This window comes from Falco punctatus (genome assembly GCF_963210335.1).
Source record: "Falco punctatus genome assembly, chromosome: 10".
Taxonomy (NCBI): Eukaryota; Metazoa; Chordata; class Aves; order Falconiformes; family Falconidae; genus Falco; species Falco punctatus.
The window spans coordinates 9,449,768-9,467,868 of NC_137590.1; the positions used below are offsets into that span (position 1 = coordinate 9,449,768).

Genomic DNA, 18,101 nt, shown 5'->3' on the forward strand with positions numbered 1-18,101 from the left:
TCAGGGAAGAAAAATAAGAATCTAGCATTTATTAAAACTTCACAACCCTGAGAAATAAAGGTCTTTCTCTTAAAACAGAGCAAGGAGGAAACGTCTCCTAAGATACCCTGACCATTCAAACACAGCCAGAAGCTCAGTTTTGAGCTGAAAACAGCAGCTCTGGAGAGAGAGACTGAATCACCATATCCCCCCAGCTCACCTCCATGGGATTCACTCATCGCCACTACCACTGAGGGCTCTCAGGTGTAGAGACTCATGCAGCTGGAGCCACTAAATTAATAGGCCAGTCTCATCAATAGGTAACAATTTTCAATCAGAATTAATCTGTGTTGGATTCACATGCAATTGGTTTTCACTAGTAGGCTCTGTGGCTGTTATTGCATAAACATTATGACTCAGATTGAACAAAATAAAATCAAACACACACCAAATGCAATAGCTTAGTGATTAATAAAATTATGAAGATAGGATGCTTGGAGAAAAGTTTTCTGACAAGGTCATATGATCATTTTGCAGAATGTGTTTTTCCCTTTTTTTATTTGGCTGAAAAACACCCACTATTTTGAATAATGTGCAGTTACTAGAAAAAAAAAAAAAATTAGTGAGGATATGCAAAGTTACTGATTATTAGTCTTCCTTACAATAAATTCTAACTCGTGGAAAAATATGCACAAGTTCATAGAAACATACAAAAAAGTACTCACTGCTGTGATTTGGCCCCTGCGGAGATTGCAGGGGTAAGGGCACAGGTTAAACATGGCATCAGTGTCACGAATGGGTTTCAGTGCCTGTTTCACTGCAAGTTTTTAATGGACTTGCTATAATTTGAACATCCCCAAATCAGCAGATAAAATCTATGGCTTCTGACAGAAGAGCAGTATGGAATAGGTTTTTGTGTGTGTGGAGCTGAGAACACTGAATCTCTTACCTGGGAAGCAGAGCGAGTCATGTCAATAACTATCGGAGGAACAGGTCCATAAACCAGAACAGCTGCAAGAAGCACTATGATCCGCCTGGGAAGGGGCTGGGTGACCAGCAAGGCAGAGACCAGCACGCACAGCATGAACCTGGGCAATGCCAAGAGGACCAGGCTGGGGCTGCACGTGGCCTACAAGCAAGCAAGGGGGATACTGATGACACGCTAAAACTTTATACCCAGGTGAGGGGGAAGATTTGGCCTGCAGAACAGAAGCAGGCTGCTGGAGAGAAAGTGGTGTGTGTCTTTTCATCTCGCCACCTTCCTCAAAAAGCTCCGGTGATGCCATCAGGCACCACCCAGCTTCCTGCTGGCAGCACTGGCCATCTCCTGCTCTCCTGGCTCCTTCTGCAGGTTTACAGCAGCAGCCGATATACCTCCTGCAAGCACAATGCCCCATCATCAAACAGAAACACCTCTGGACTCTTTATTCAGTCCATCAGATCATTCTTCTCACCTGTGGTCCATTCCCCGCTGTGCCAGCCACATTTAACACTTCCCCCGCAGCCGGCTCTCTAGGACACATGATTTTATGTTAACCGACAGGCATCACCACAAAGAGCCTTTTCTCAAAGAGCCTTTTCTCGGTTTACACAGGCATTTTTCATGACAAAGCCACACTTCACACTTTGCAGATATTGGGCTAACTCTTCAACTCCTCCCTTGCTTTTTACACCCAGTCAAACTCTGCGCAAAGATTAAATTAAACGTGAGCTAACTTAATGAGTTTTTAAAAAACTGTACAGTTAATTTTTCATCGAGGGAAGTGTAGCCCCTTCGAGAGTCAAATGCAACAGCTCGTAAATAACATGCAAAAATTTAATGCAATAGCAGAGGGAATTTTAGGTGACTGCAATGTAATTTGTCAGTTGTGGACTAATGGAGATTGCATTGTAACATGCTTTTGCTTTTCTGCCTGGGTTTGAATGAGCATCTTTGTTTTCCAAGCATCCTCCTGTCTAAAATTATTGTATGCTGTAATGGAGGGTGATCACAGGAAAATACAAAAGAAAAAATATGAAAATAGAAACCACGAAAGGACACGACTGTGTATGAAAATGCTGTTCCAAATATACACAGGCAAAATAAAGAAAGATTGAACAAAATTTCAAAAAGAGGATGGAGCAAACAGATGTAAAATTATTTGTGCTGCTTAGCTGATAGGTATGCCAGGGTCAGTAATTTTTATTGGTGATTTATGAATAAGTGAATAAAGAATTATTTTATCAGTCCATTTCTCATATGAATATTTCATTGGTACTAATGTTTAACTGTGATCACTGTGACTTAAATGCTCAACATTTCCCAAATCAGAAGAAAAGCATTTCCGGAAAGAATAGGAGGAATTAGTATTCCTTATTCATTTTTGAGCAAACTATCAGCATCAGATATAATTTAGCCCAAAATGAGAAAATAAATCAGTGGCATAGTTAGAAATAATTCCCCTGCTGGAGAGATGTCTATAATAGGCTATATACATACTGTCCAGTTATGTTTCCACATTCTAATTATGCATGCTTCTTAGTCATAGCATTAATAATACGCATTAATACTCTACACATGTATATGACTTCCACCCAAGAATTTCAGAGCACTTTTATAAGGATTCATTTGTTAAGCATTACAAGTCAACTTCGTATATGCAGAAACTGAAGATGCAAAGGACTGATGAAATTGAGTCATACGTAAATGCAGTGGCTGAGCTAGTAATGTAGCCAGGTCTCCCAATTCTCAGCACAAGTTTTCCTATAAAATTTTAAATATATTATACAACTTCTTTTTAATATTTTCATTGCAGAACTGTTTGTACGTTTCTTTATTTTATAAATAATAATTCAAGGACAACAGAAGTGATGTTTTGCATAGTGTGTCAACTCTAGCAACATCACTAAGCCTTACAGTAATTGGTTTTGGGTTTTTTTTAAGATTCAGTTCTGGGAGGCAAAAACATTCTTATGTGTTTCCATGAGAACTGTAAGTACTTTCTCAAAGTTATTCCTTTATTGCTTTTAGTCTTTCTGAATGAAAACAAAAACTTGAAAATAAGAACTGAGAATACATAAAGTCTCAAAAATCACAAACAAATAAAATGAAAACTAATTTTAAAACTTAAGGCTTTGGAAAGTCAATCTTATGACTTTGTTTCTAACGCTGTTGTTGGGCGACAGTCTTGGTAGTATTGTACAAGTAGTGCAGATAGGCGGTAACTTTTTTAAATCTTGCCACTTGTGTTTTGTCAGTTACAGAGTCTGCAGGTGTGTACATTTGAACAGAGAAACTCATCTCCCTGAAGCTCATGTATCAAGATGAGAGTGCGTAATCAAAGATGGAGCCCTTAGAACAGGCAGATACAAAATTGCAAAGGGTTTTGATTTGAGGTATCAAGTGTTATATATATTTTTTCACTGTCTGAATATAATTATCCACTGGAAAACTGATTAAAAAAAAAAAAAAAAGCTTGCGTAGACAAGTTTGCAGAGCATCTGTTCTTTTTATTTTCTAAATAAAACAGAGCAAAACTCTTACTTAGTATCTTGACATAACACACTTCATCTTTGTATATGCAGAGAGGTCTTTCCTCTTATAAACAAACCTCTTCCTGTCTCCTTCATTTTCTTCTAGTATCATCAATAGATCAGCATATTTGTATTATGTACTTTTGAATTTTCTTTTCCTCCTCTGCCATATGCTCCACTGACTTCAAATTGAAATGAACTTCAGTGCTTCTCGATAATACATTAGTAGCAACTGGGGCTGTTTTAGACTATCCATAATAACAATTTTTATGGACATACATAGGTGAGTGTATACGGGTACGTTTCTGGATGTATACTGCCATCAGATTTAGTAAAACTGTATTTGATCAAGGCTTAGGAGTCAATTGTAAAATTCCAATTGACTTCACTGGGGTTTGGATTGCATCCACACTATTCAAGGAATGAAAAACCTCACTAGCAAGGTCAAACCTAAGAGCTACTGCTCACCTGCAATGCAGGGGTAAACGCGTGCAAGAGGACATGCAATTAAGCAGGAGTTTAGTTAAGCATAACCCAGAGCTGTTATAAAAACAAGTAGAGATAAAAGCGATCATGATAGGTATATTTAAGGAGAAATAAAAAAAGCTTGTAGCCATTAGGGCCACCTGGAACACCGTCCAAGGGAAGCTGTGAGGTGCCTTCATAGGACACCTGCTGCTGAGGGGCTGATTCTGCCTCTCCACCCATCCCACTCCCGCCTGGCTGGTACCAGCCTGGCCCTGTGCTCCTACCTAGGGCAAAACAGACCTTAGCCTTCATTCTCCAAGCATTTCTATAGCCGTGAGATGAAGCCCGGATTTACAGGGACTTTCAGACCCTGACAGGAGTCTACAACCACCAGGGACTTGCAGACCTTTGCGGGAATCGCAGCCAGAGCTCACTGCTACCCAGAGCCTTTCCCATGGAGCAGTCTCCAAAAAGGGCAGGCAGGAGCTCGGCGTTGCTTGCGTTGAGTAGGGAAAAGGCAAAGGCCTCACTCACCTTCCCCCAGTCCCCTGTTACTCTGACACAGACTTTCACTCCTCTTATACAGCAGAGCTCCTCTCTTATAGGGAGGTTTCAGTCCACTGTAATTAGATTCCACGGATTTAATCCCCTGGGAATGTAGCAATTACCATATACCTGACAAGTGCTAAATGCTGCATTCCGTAGGGATTATCACCTCCGGCTGAACAGAGAGAAAAGGGGAGGGGAAGAGAAATTTCCACTTCCCCATGGGGTGGGGAGCATGATGAAAACTGCCTGATTTGCCGCAGCTGCTGGCTCTGCGCAGGGCAGGAGAGAGCAGGGCATCCAGGAGGAGGCATTCCTAAGAGGGACCAGACAAAATGTTTCTAATAAAAAGAATATGGGTAATGCTGCACATGTGGGTCACCCTTCTCAGTTCTTGTGTTGCTTGCTCCAGCTGGCATGTGTTTATAGAGGGATTTTTTTTAATACTGTTGCTACACAGAGTAAATAGACTGCAGAATAAGTGAGATTAAGACAATTGGTTTAATAGACTTCAGAAATAAGTGACATTAAATCAGAATCATATGCACAAAATATAGCATTAGCAAAGAAGGGGCATTTATGTAGTGTTTTTGCACCCAGTGATGCACAATTTATTACAGCTTGTTAAAAAGCATGGAGTTGGTGTAAAGCTCCTTCTATTCTCTTGCATTCTCTTATCTCGGTTATTTATGAGATTACAGTGATGTTGTGAGGCCTCATTCTTTGTTGATAAAATACTTGGGATCATCAGGTAAAAGACATAATTTAACAGTAATAATGGTAGCATTTATGTATACCAGCATTCACTCTGGCTGATTCTGAAGCGTTTTGGAGGTTTAGCAAATTGGAATTAAGGGACAGATTCTCTACTGGTCTAACCAGCACTCTTCCTAGTGAGATTACACCAGGCCAGACCCAACTGGAGGTAAAGATCATCAAAGTAATTTGATTTTGATATGAACACCCTGTTGTTGCAAAAACTGTTGCTGGGACTCTGACGACTCTGAGAGTAAGGTAGGATCAGCTTGATATTTCATGGCAATGACAGCGTTTTGTGGCCGGGAGCATGCAGTGTGCTGGCTGGATGCAGCTGGGGAGACAGCACCCGCTGAGCTACTTCTGCTTCCTGCCACACCTTGGACCAAGTCCGTAGGATGGAGACATGGTCTGCCGTGTCGCTGTACTGCACCACTTAGAGCAGTGAACCCCTCCCAGGACAAATACAGCTTGTCTGGGCAGTACCACACTCTTCTCTTGTCCTAGAAGTGAAAAAGTACTGCTGTATTTAAATACAAAATATATATAATGAATATGTGTATACATTATTGTGGAGAAGCGAGAACAAAGAAAGAAAAGGAAAATGAAAAACATTTTAACAGTGTGTGAGTCGATCAGGTCAGAGGGTGAGCAAGCGCTGGAGTCCTGATACAGCCTGAACAGGAAAACCTTCGCTGCCTGTGAAACCATTCCTGCATAAATCAGTTTATGAAACTGATTTAATGTCACTTATTTCTGAAGTCTATTAAACCAATTGTCTTAATCTCACTTATTCTGCAGTCTGTTTGCTCTGTGTAAGCAACAGTATTAACAAAAAGTTAGTCCCATATTCCTACTAAGGGTTTACCTATTTTACCGCACAAAGTGAAATTCATTAACGTAGTTGTATTAAAACTGTGCTCGTATTAAAATTTATGCACACCACTGCAAACGTACAGCTCTAATGTGAGGCACAGCAGCGGCTGACCCCAGCACAAACGACCTGATCTGCTGGGTTTGCAGTGGCATCAGTGGGAACTGAGGAGGGCTGCAGTCCGCACCCACCTGCTGCACTGGCAGGAGCCCTGCCATATAGACAGCAATACTGGGAGGACTGTGACGTCCTTCTGTAATATTTTTGTGCTATATGGGAGAAAACCCAGCTCTGCATATACAGATGCTTGCATGCCAAGAGCATATATGGATGCTGAAATGGTATTTTGAAGATTTCAGGATCAGAGAGCCAAGCTTTTTGTTGGTCTTTCCTGAGGGCCAAGGTCACATATATATGTTTACTGCTGCCTAGATCCATAAAGGGTTTGTCATGTGACACCATCTGTGTTCTTCATCATGCACCAAACCATTGTATGACTGAAGTCAATCAAGTACAGGGTGTGGTGCTTCTGCATTTCCTAATTTATTAGCAAGACTTTTAAGATTACTCCTGTCTTTCAGTAGCATGATAAACGTGCTTAAACAAACACCAAGTAAACAATTATTAATTGGCCAACAATAATAGGTCACTTGGATTTCTTGAAAATCTCACCTAAGACAAATCCCTTGAGAGCAACAGCAGTGTGTGCTTCTAGTTCTCATAGCTCATCTGAAAATCGGATTCAGATGTGCTAATATAGTTTCTATTAATGTTCCCAGTGATGTCTCCCTGTTCCATGTGCTCTGGGACACAACCTGCTAATTCTGTTAGACCTCTTACCAAGTCACACCGCTTAGGACCAATACCAGCATCAATAAGGCACACAGTTGCCAACGGTGATAGGAAGGAATGTGATGCAAAACAGGGAAAATAGTCCGTAGGACTGCACCTGTGCCAGACCAAAGGGAAAGAAGGCACTTCGATGCCGCTCAACCCCAGGAGGGACTGGGGTGTGAATGTGCTGACATTTCTGCTGGCAGTGTCATTCCTATCTGTTTTAGGCACCCGGGAATATAGCAAGCCAAATCATTCGCTGCTCTCCCCTTGTCTCCTCAAACTAGTTCCACCCTTATTTGTGAGAAAAGCAGCCTGGCCTTGGCCAGACTGTGGTCCTTAATTCCTGAAGCAACAAATTTCAGACTGGCCCATAGCTGAACAGCTTTGAGGCAATTTTGGTTCTTTTGAACTTTTCATAGTCATCCCAGAACAGAAGCCTGAGAGTTATGTACCTCCTTACCCAAGAGGGCATGGCTCCCCGTCCCCGGTCACCTCCCTGCAGTCAGCAGGGCATGTCGAACCCATCTGCCCTTTTGAAACCTCAGCTGTGTCTCTGACTGCATGTGAAATCTTGTCCCTGTTGGAATCAGTCTGAAACCTTCCACTGACTTCAATAAAGTGAGGATTCGCTTCTTGGCTAAGACAAAGAAAAAAAAGAAAAAAAAAAAAAGGTAGGAAGAGCCTATTGACAAGTTAATCCTCTCAGTGGCTCTGGGCTGACATTAAAACTGTTGCAACCAAACCCAACCAGCTAATGATACCAAGTTAAAAACCTGTTCTTGTCTTTGCAAGCTGTCACAGGGCTTTGTCTTCAAATGGGGGGAAGAAACTATATGCTCCGCAAGTGAATGAGACACATGCATGTGATCAGGGTGATCAGAGCATGCAAAACACATGGGAACAAAACATACACTGAGGTCAAAGCAACATAAAAATGAAAGCGTTTTGTGTTCCTTATTTGCTTGACTCATTGGATATATGGTTATGTACGTGCCTGAACCAGACTTGGCTTATTTGCCTTACATACTATGAAGTTGCACGTTCTAATCGGCACCTGTTCTGCAGTAATTCTGAATTAATGTATTAGCCAAAGCCTCAAAGGGATGAACAAGAATGTTAGCTGAAAACTAGTTGCTTCTAATTGTCATGAAAACAAATGTCAAAAGAACATGTGTTTCTACTTAGCTAACTCTGCTTACTAGGTTTGAAGCTGTTTTGTGTTAGTTTCTACCATTTAAATTAAATGTTTTGTCTCTAACGTACTTGATGTGGCTTTAAGAAGCTGTGCTTTCCCCCCCATCCCCCTTATGAATCTTAATGTTTGGCTGGATTTGTTTGTAACATCAGACAAAAGAGTGGCAGGCTGCGCTGGAGTGACATAGATTTTATGCTGAAACAAAGCAAAGCCAAAAAAAAAATCAGTTAGGGGTCATTAAAACCCAAACTTTTCAATGAAAGAAATACTGTAATGGAATAGTAATACTTTGGGGTTTAGGAGTTCTTTTAATTCCTGAAAGAGCTATTTTGCACTGCCCCTCCTCCACTTCATCTCTGTGAATCTGCTGTGTTGCAGAATGAGTCAGCTCTGGAATATCCAAACTCCACAGCTGTGCATTAGCATTTGGGAAGAGTATCACTGGGAGTTCATATTTTACATGTGGATGCAGTGACGCTCTTTTTCAAGCCGCAGAGAAAGAATGGTTCAAAACGTAACGCGGATAGGTACAGCACTTGCCCTTCAGCAGCACTAAAGCAACTTTCTAATGGGAGTTTTCTACAGATTTCCTTGGGGCAACAACATGGCCCATCATGGAGACAGAACAAGCATAGCAGGAGCTGTTAAAAGATTTTCTGTACAGCACAATTTAGTGCTTGATGTCTTAAAAAGTGGATGTCTGCTTTTCTTTTTTTCCCCTCTTACCCATTCCTCCAGGCCATCTCATTACAAAAGGAACAGTGCATCTTTGTTTCTTAAGGAATGGAAGATCAACTTCAGTTCTTTCCATAACAAATGTATTATTAGAAAAGAAAAATAAATCCTACTAATCGCAGCACTTCACTGAAGCTTGGCAACAGGAGTTCTGTGGATACCTTAAATCAGCAGTTCCCAAAGATGAGCTTGTGACCCAGCTGGGTTCACGACCTGGAAGTGCAGAAGGAAATAGGCACGCAAACCCAGAACAGGAATCGCAAGCTGAAAGCTTGGAAATTACCGTTTTGCATAAAAACCACAGCAGCAACAATTACACTTTGTATTTCAAGGCACATTCAGTCACCAGCACAGACCTGGGAATGGGAGCAGGACTGTGGATAGGGGCAGGTCTCTGGGAAAGGAGTGGGATGCAGAGCTACCAGGGAAGCCTGGAGACTCACTCAGCGGTGGCGGTGGCGGTGGTGGGACAGGGCTGTCTCCTGGCCAAGGCACAGCTGGGTCGGGCTCCGGTGAGCCCTGGCTGGAGCAGCCCCTTCGGGAGCCACAGCCACTGCTGGCCCAGGGCACGGCGGTGAGGAGCATGTGTCTCCTGGCCCCATGAGCTGCGGTGACTGCGGGCAAGGAAGGGAGGAACGATGCTTAAATGTCCAGCTCACATCTGGACTGCATCTGTCCCTGCTTACAGAAGCATATTTTGGAAATTTAGGCTCACAAAAATGACTCAATTTATGAAACCTGTGTTGTGTCCACAGAAGCACAAGTCCTCTTTTATGTGCTGATGGGATGTGCTTTTTTTATGAGTTTCAAAGTAGATCGTCATGTTGGCTTAAAATCACGCTGCACTTAATGGGTGAATGTTGATTTACACCAGTGGAGAACATGGCAAATTCACTTTAGTATAAGATCATTAAGGTCTCCAAATATATTAAAATGTTCTGCACCCAGTTTGCGTTTGGGAGTGAAGAACCCGCTTCCCGCTGAGCGGTGAGCTGCCAGAGCGCTCCTGGCAAATGCACATTTTCATTTCAGTTCGCCTAATAGATGTATTTGTGCATAAGTGTCCCCCCCCAAGTAAACCCACAGGATGGTAGGGAAAATCACGTTTTGAACATGAGAGGACAGAACAATACAAGCTACAATCGTTAGGCTGGTGTATAATTAAATCTCCTAAAGACTGCCCTGTACCACCATCCTTCAAGGACTGACACCGTCTTGCCCAGCACAGTAATTCTGCTGCACTGGAGATCTTAGTTCAGCAGGCATTTCATACCTTTAATTTGAACCATGTTAAGTGTTCATTAGTATAGCACAAAACTGAATACAAAACACTTCATTTACTGGATAACCACACTGTAAACATGTTTTGCCTGGATTGTGATGGGTGATAAGATCTATTCACAACATTATTTACAACAGGATGCCCAGTGAGTAATCCTTAATCTGTAACATCGTGCACACAGCCAAGGTAAGTCAATTCTTAAGCTAATATATTTGACATATGTCAGTTTAAAGAATGGCAAGTGAAAAGGGAAGACTTGGTGTCTGAGGACGCAGAAAAGCCACCTTCTATTAAATTACATGGGTGAGAACAGCAATTTTCTGTACACCTTAGATGGCATGAGTAATACTGCAAATGTCAGTTGGATTTATAGAGATCTGCAGAGAATATATTTGTCTTACAAAGGGAATGGGATTTAACTTACACATCTAATTTTTCATGAAGGTTTGGAAGACATTTTAAAAGTGGAACAAGTATCTCTGTAGTCTTTTTCCAGTCTCTTCTTTTTATACTCCTCCTCCCTCCTTGAATCTGGCACTTATCCCAAAATGCACACCATGTTCAAGAGAGGGAAAACACTAACCCTGTATAATTTGAATAAATGAGCTCTACACATATTGCCACTTTTAGTTCAAATTATGCAAAAATCCAAGATAAATGAGGCTGAGCATAAAAGCCCCTTAGTGTGTAATTATAAATACTAAAATGGTGTATTTTTCCAAAACAAGAACCTTTTTTTAAAAAAATTTGCATACTCTGTCGACTTTTGACCTGCAATAAAAATGTAACACAAGTTGGTAAGTGACTGAGTCAGAACAGGACCTTCTGTTTGCATCATTCCTCCTGCCTTCTGGAGTTTCAGTCTTTAGCAATTTGCTTAGATTTATAGTCATCGACTGAGCAGCTACAGTGTGTAACCAAAAGCTCTTGTCTTTAAACATGTAAACTGTTAGATTAAAATTCCTGGGCTTCAGGATATACAGAAATTCCATGGGTCAAACTATAGATAATAAGTATGGATCAAACCCGGCTATCCTTTTGGCTTGAATGTGTTTTTCAAGCACAGCTGTAATAAACAAGCAGGATGCCTCCTGCAGCTCTCAGCTTCCATATGTGTGCCCAACGCAGTCCCTGTTCGGGGATGAAGCTCACTCACAGCTCTGATGTGCAGCATGAGGACGGAGAAAACAATAGTGGGATAAAATCAGGACTGAAATTTTTACTTAGCCTGTATTCAAGCTGATTTCTATTCCCTTCTATTTCTGTTTCTATTATAATTTCTAAACTATATGGATTATTGTTAGAGAAATGAGATACAGAAATTTCAGTGTTTCAGGGTAGTTGATTGGGATACAGACTTTTCCAGTGATTAATTTGCACAGACAAAAGTGCTAAAACCTATGTTTTCAAAGCATCGTACAACTGTTCATAACTTTTACAGGCAGTAAGTTAGAAAAATACTTTGAAGATCAAACCCTAGTCCTTTTTGCCTGAATTGTGTTTGTTGAACAACACTGGAATTGTCAGTCTGGCATTTACAGCAGAGAGTCCCTTCATTTGACTTTACTGCACACTCAGAGACCGAAGGTGAGCAAGGAAGACTGAGCCTGGACGGGCAGATCCAGCCATCGCTCCCAGCCCTCTGCCTGACCACTGCCACGCGGAAATCTCAGCACCTGTTAATTCCTGGTCCACCCTGGTGTTCAGAAGGTTGTTTTACAGAAAATTGTATTTGCTAATGAAAATAGTGTGGTAAATTCAGCAATCGGAGCAGACAGGAGGTGGTAAGGTCTGGCTGGACCAGGAAGCAAATGTATTTTATCTCTTTATGCCAAGGAGAAACAGCAGCAGTGTTGGGAATGGAGCTATTGCAGAACTCGCTCCCATCTCACTGTTCTGTAATCATCCAGTTAATTTCAACACATTTACCCAACTCCTGACACATTTACCCATATTAATGCTGAAATATGAAGGCTACATTTAACACAAAAATTAAACAGCCAGTTCTCTTTACGTTTCTCCAATCTCTCTCCCTTGTTTCATGCAAATAGCTCTGGTATTGGCCTCAGCGGGACATTTTCAGTAGTAAAAGTCCCCATGGGCCCAAAAGTAGCAATAGTGGACCTGCTTCCAGTTCTTATTAAAAATAATAATAATAATTATATCTGTCATTCAGCCAGACCCTGGGAACCACAGAAATGGGAGGTGGAAGGGGAGATGGTGCTACCACAGCAGCTGATCACTGCTTAGCATATTTTCAATCTAGCCACTGAGTCAATCCCGTTTCAGTCCTAACAAGGCCATTTTGCTTGTCCAGGCTGAGTTTAGCTTTTGGGCCACAGAACTGTCCCAACAGACCTGCCCAGGGGCTCTGCCTTTGAGCAGCCACCTGGCCATCAGCAAGTCACTGGTCCTGGGGCCAGAAATCCCTGTCGTGAGGCTACAAGCTGGACAAGCTCCCATGTCTACCCTTCTGATGTGTCCATCACCTCTGAAAACACGGGATGGAGCATGGCACAAAGCAAGGGGAGGCTGTTGTGCTCCACAGCTGGGTGTGTGTCAGCTTTCTCCTTCCCGTGCAGATAAACCACAGGAAAACGCGAGTGAAGCAGGAGTCAGCACTCAGCGCGTTCACTCTGCTACAAGAACAGATTCCTTGATAAGGCAAGCTTAGCACGGAGCAACCCATGAAGTTATTGGACTAATCATATTTCTGGTTCATTTCCACAATTACAGAAGAGGTCAAGTGGATCCTTCATTTTAATGAGTTGACTAAAATCTGGCAGCATGTTGTTATGAGGCAGATAATTTGTAAAAGCGGTGTGTGTTTTAGATCACATCTTCATTCCACGTTGAATGGTAATAAACAAGTACCTTTCTGTGGAAATACTGTCTCTTTTAAAATGTCTGTTAATTTTACTTCTGTTATTATACATTTTGGTTGTTGTCTGGCCTGCAGTTTACAGGCAGACTGGTTTCCTTCTCTGTATTCTAATTTTAACTGATTATAACTGAGTGGGAAAGTGCAAGACCTCTAGTTGAAATTCAAAAGAAAATAAATGGATTTTTTATGGCCTGAAGAATCTATTCATTACTAAATCATTTATCTTTGCAGAAGGAGTGCCTATATTCAATATGCCTTCCTATTTCCCTGATTTTATTTCTCTGTAAGTACGCTTTGTGCTTGCAAATAAATCTCCATTGAACTTCCATTGATAGGCTTTGCTCTTTAAAGTCTGATCAAGAGCATAATTAACAATATTAAATGCATATCAAAGGTTGCATATAAAGCTTAGACGTTGCTGTGTCTTCCCTAAAAATGAAACTTGGATGAAAACGTAAAACAACAGTGTATACTCCTGGGATTATCAAAGGCATATTGCACCAAGGGGAAACGGAGCAGATACACATGACCTTTAAACAGACTCGCTCGTGCTTTTTGGCTTACTTCAAAGGTTTCTTAAGGGGACGAGAGTCATTAAGAAGGAGGGGAGGGAGGAGAGGCATTAAGATTGTTTAAATTGCTTTTTCTTAATTCCAAATTGTCTTTCTCTAGTGAATCCTAACTTTATTACTTCTATTGCATTTCAGGCCATGTAATTACATTCTTACCTTGAACAAAGAATGAACTTTGGACAGTATTTGGAAGGGTTTACAAATAAAGTAAACAGCTCTGTTGCATAAAGCGTATGTATCTGAGGCAGAACTTCCTTCTTCCCAGATTAGACACATTCATGCAATTTAATTTGTAAGCTTCTTCAGCTTTTCTGTTTGCGATAAAGGGAAAGTTAAAATTCACAAACAAATCCCACACAATTGTTAAACTTTTGCGATCCTGTTAAAGTTATATCAAATGCTGTCTTTACCAGTTCATATATTAAATACTGGCTTTCAGTTTCAACTTGAACTGCTGTCTTTGTGCAGGCTGGATTAAACCCAGATAGGTTATCCAGTTTAGTTATTACTGTATTGTTCAAGTGGTGCTTATCTGTGTGCTTTACATTCAAGTGTAGAAATGGGGAGGGGAGGGGGGAGGTTTGCTACTTTTACATCTTAATTGAAAAAAATCAGAACATTTTTACATACCCAGGTTAAAAATTAACAAATGTGAATGTTGGACTTTTAACTCACTAGTCGGAGAGAATGTAAGGTTGGAATATATTCTAAGTACAAGATTGAAAATGTATGTGAAAATATGCTGGCCACTTCCAGATGTAATACTTCAAAGGTGCCACATTTATTCTAGTTGACTTATATTCTACTGCAAACACCGCTGAGATAGCTGTCACCTTCACATCCCCAGGTATTGTGCGTGGCCAACAGAATTATTGGATTGTACAAGGTAGGATTTGCAAACATTTGCAAAGAGCATTTGCTTTTTACAATCAATGTTGTGCTCCGTTTCATTTGCTATTTGTGAGCATTGGCATGAATGAGTTTTTATTAGCAGAGATATTCGAGAATGTGGAGAAAGGGTGGCTGTGTCTATAACTGACTTCTGCTAAGTAAATTTGTTATTTACTATTTATTATAGTTTCACATTCTAATTATCCAGGCCCCCCAAAAAAGGCATGTCATATGACCTAGGTCCTAGGGAACTGATTGTACGTACCAAGTAATGAATAGTGAAGGGAAAAGCTTGGGAACAATTAGTTGGTTGAATTTGGTTTGAATAAATAGTTGGTTAATTTCTAGATGGTGATTTGGATTCTGCATCTGCATATGACCGAAGGAAAGAAGCAAGAACAGCGCTCTTCTGTGGTGCAGCCTCTGGGAGCCAACGCAGAGGACCAAACAACCTCCTGCCTTATGTTTTAATGTGCACTATTTGTATTAGTCTAAACAATTGGGATTGCCGTTCCCAAGTGTTCAGAAGTCAAGACATCCCTTACCCATACACCCCCAGCTGGCCTAGGATTCATAAGGTTCTTAGAAAACACAACAACTATTCATTTGTTTTTAAGCTGTTTGGCTGCATATAGATCTTAATTTTAACTTCCCTCTGAAATAACAAATGCAGACAACCTTTTTTTTTTTTTAATTAGGAACGAAAAATTTTACACTGAATCATGGGAGTCTGATAGATGGGGCTTGGGAAAAAAAAATAAAATCCAGGAATTCATCAAGCATTGCAAAATTAACAGGTGGAGGGAGAGCATCTCCTGGCAGCTTCCCCCAGCCTCTGCCAGGACTGTGCTGGATGCTGACGCCTGCCTGTGCCCCTGCCGGTCAGCACGATTATTATCTGTATTGTACAAGATAAGCAAACTGAGTCACTGAGTTAAGATCAGAATACAGGAGTTTTGGCTTACTGCTACATCTGCAGTCTCCTAGACTACACTGACTATCTACTGCTTCCTATAATTACATATATAAATAACATTAGACTTTGGCACAATTCAAAACCACTTCTGGACTTACTGCTTGGGTCTGGGTGTGAATTTTACAGTTTGTCCTATACCAAGTTGAAAGAATCCCCTGTGCCTGATGACATCTGAGGCTGGACAAAGGTCCAAGTGATAAAGTTATTGTGCTGTGATACCAAACTTCTCCAAAATGGGCTGAGTTCCCTTTCCAGAGATTTCTGAAAGCCAGACTTTTGCAGAAGTTAGCTTTTGATGTTGTAGTGACAGGTACTGTATAAAATCCCGAGAAAGTTCGAAGTGGGCACAGGATTTTAGGGCACTGTTTAACCTCACAGTGCAAATGGTTTATGCTTCTGGCAGAAATAATCATATGGTGTGCAGAGGGCAGGCTGGAATGTTGGCCAGCATTGATGCTATTTTAGGCATATTAAAGCCCAATCGTTTGCCACCAAAATTAATGGAAGACGTCACGAGTGCCCCACCATGCCCAGAGATCAAAAGCAGCTCTGGGTTTGCTTCAGAAAGGTCCACCCTTTCTCCCTCCCCCCAAGTCGTAATTAGGTCTCTCTCTTTCTCTCTCCTCCAGTTGCGGTTGTTCCCAAATCTGCTGACCTCATGTAATTCCTAATTTGACAAGCTGGCTTTTTTTTTTTTTTTTTTTTTTTTTTTTTTTTTTTTTTTTTTTTGGCTATTTTTGTCATAACAAGTTCAAAACAGAACAGCCTGTCTTTAGAAGCCTCCATTCATAGGAATGCTGGGACATTTCACGCAACACAACACCGCCACAGAGGAAACCCAGCTTTGTCTCCATGAAAATAAATGCTTGCAAAGGCAGCAAAACAACAGGAGGGGAAGCTGCTTTCTTTTTGTTCCAAACAATTTTGCCAAGAGCACACACAGGGAGGAAAAAAAAAAAAAAAGGCACCTTGGGGAAACAAAAGATGAACTTGTTAATAAGAGATAAGTTATTGGCCTTGTATTTCAGAAGAAAACAAAGATTCTTGGATGCCTCTTATTTATATAGCTCAAGTATTTCCTCCTAAAATATGTGCTGTTTAAAAGTCAGATATTCAATGGTAGGAATTACTAGAATGCTGATGTGTTGTTTTGGACTTTTTAAGCGAAAAGTGTTGTTTTGGAAATTTTTTGTAAGTGATTTTTTTTGGAACAACCAGAACTAGCTGGCGTCCTGATTTTTTATGCTTCTGCTTTGCTTGGCTTTACTAATATCCTTGTTTTCCTACTAACATTCATCCTTTTTCCCAAGTTAGTTGCTTGGTGACTAGTATTAATCTTCATGTAGCTCAGGGTTCAATAGCATTTTTATTACCATCCTATTACAGAAACAAAATTAGTCAGAAAATCTCTGAGAATCCTTTTTTTCCCCGTTTCTTTCTTTTTTTTCTTCTTCCTTTTTCTCCCTTACTATATCAAAATTAATCAAAATGCTTGACCTAGCCAACAAAATTTATGGCTGGAGACCCAGCCCTGCTTGGGCAAGGGCTACCAGCAAAATGTTTTGTTTTTCTTGCTAAAGCTTACTGGGAAAAAAAAATGCAAGTCATATTCAGACAAAGACCTAGTTGACTAGAAGAAACTACATCCATCTTGCTGTCCTCTGTCAGCACGGTTACATCACTGATGAGTCAGTAACTATAATAGCTATATTAGCAAAAGTCAGCAGTTGTAGCAGCACACACTTACAGTAACAACTCGTCCTCTTTTCAGCTCACGGTAGCTCTGTAGGAAGGAGAGGTGCGGGACGTGGCCGGCACACAGCGCCCTTGCCCCACTGCAGTTCCCGTTGGAGCTTATAGCAGCACAGGCAAATCAAACTGGTGTGCTTGTGCTGGTGTGAAAGCTGCATGTGGGGCAGACCCGATCCCATCAAAGTCAATGTGTATGCTAATTAAAAGAAAATAATTAGTAGGATCTTCAGGATATAGTGAGATCATGGGAACCTGGGAAGTAATGTCTGAACCTAGCAGGGTTTATGCAGCCAATACTTTTACTATCAGCTCTTTAGCTTCTGCATCCAGTGTCCTTGCTAGTCTTTCTGGAGGGAACCAGGTACCATTACACTGAGAAATGCAACATTTTGGATTTTTTTCCATGCCTGAGTGACTGGACCACGGGACTTCACTGTACTTACTGGAGTCATACTGCTAAAGAGCACGGATGGCATGACAGGAACCCAAGGCAATTCTCAAACCACGATACTTCCCTTTAACAAATAGTGTGGGATCTGCTGGATGGCCCTGGAGTTTCCATGGGAATTTTATTGGAACTAGATAGGATGATTCATACAAAGAAAAATGTAGTTTTCTCTCATGCAGTATCTCTTTTCATGCAGAACAGATCTAGCTTAACACTGGCAAGCAAGAGCATTTGGACCTTGTAATTGCTTATATTCTGGCTCTATTTTTTTCTTTTATCCACTTGTAGAGAAGATAAGAAAAATAAACAGAAAATGGACCACAGGGAGGAATGCTGATTTCATCTTGCCACTTAACTAATACCAATCTGCTCTGATTTAATGACCAGTGAATA

The 18,101-nt window shown here is 41.0% G+C and overlaps 1 long non-coding RNA gene across 1 annotated transcript in view; it reads left to right on the plus strand.

Moving 5' to 3' along the window:
* LOC308070754 overlaps window positions 1-16,239 on the plus strand; it is a 31,862-nt gene extending 15,623 nt beyond the window's left edge. Inside the window, exon 2 of the long non-coding RNA XR_013930841.1 lies at window positions 79-16,239. This is a non-coding gene — a long non-coding RNA (uncharacterized lncRNA). The remainder of the gene's footprint in view (window positions 1-78) is intronic.
* The last annotated feature ends 1,862 nt before the right edge of the window (window positions 16,240-18,101 follow it).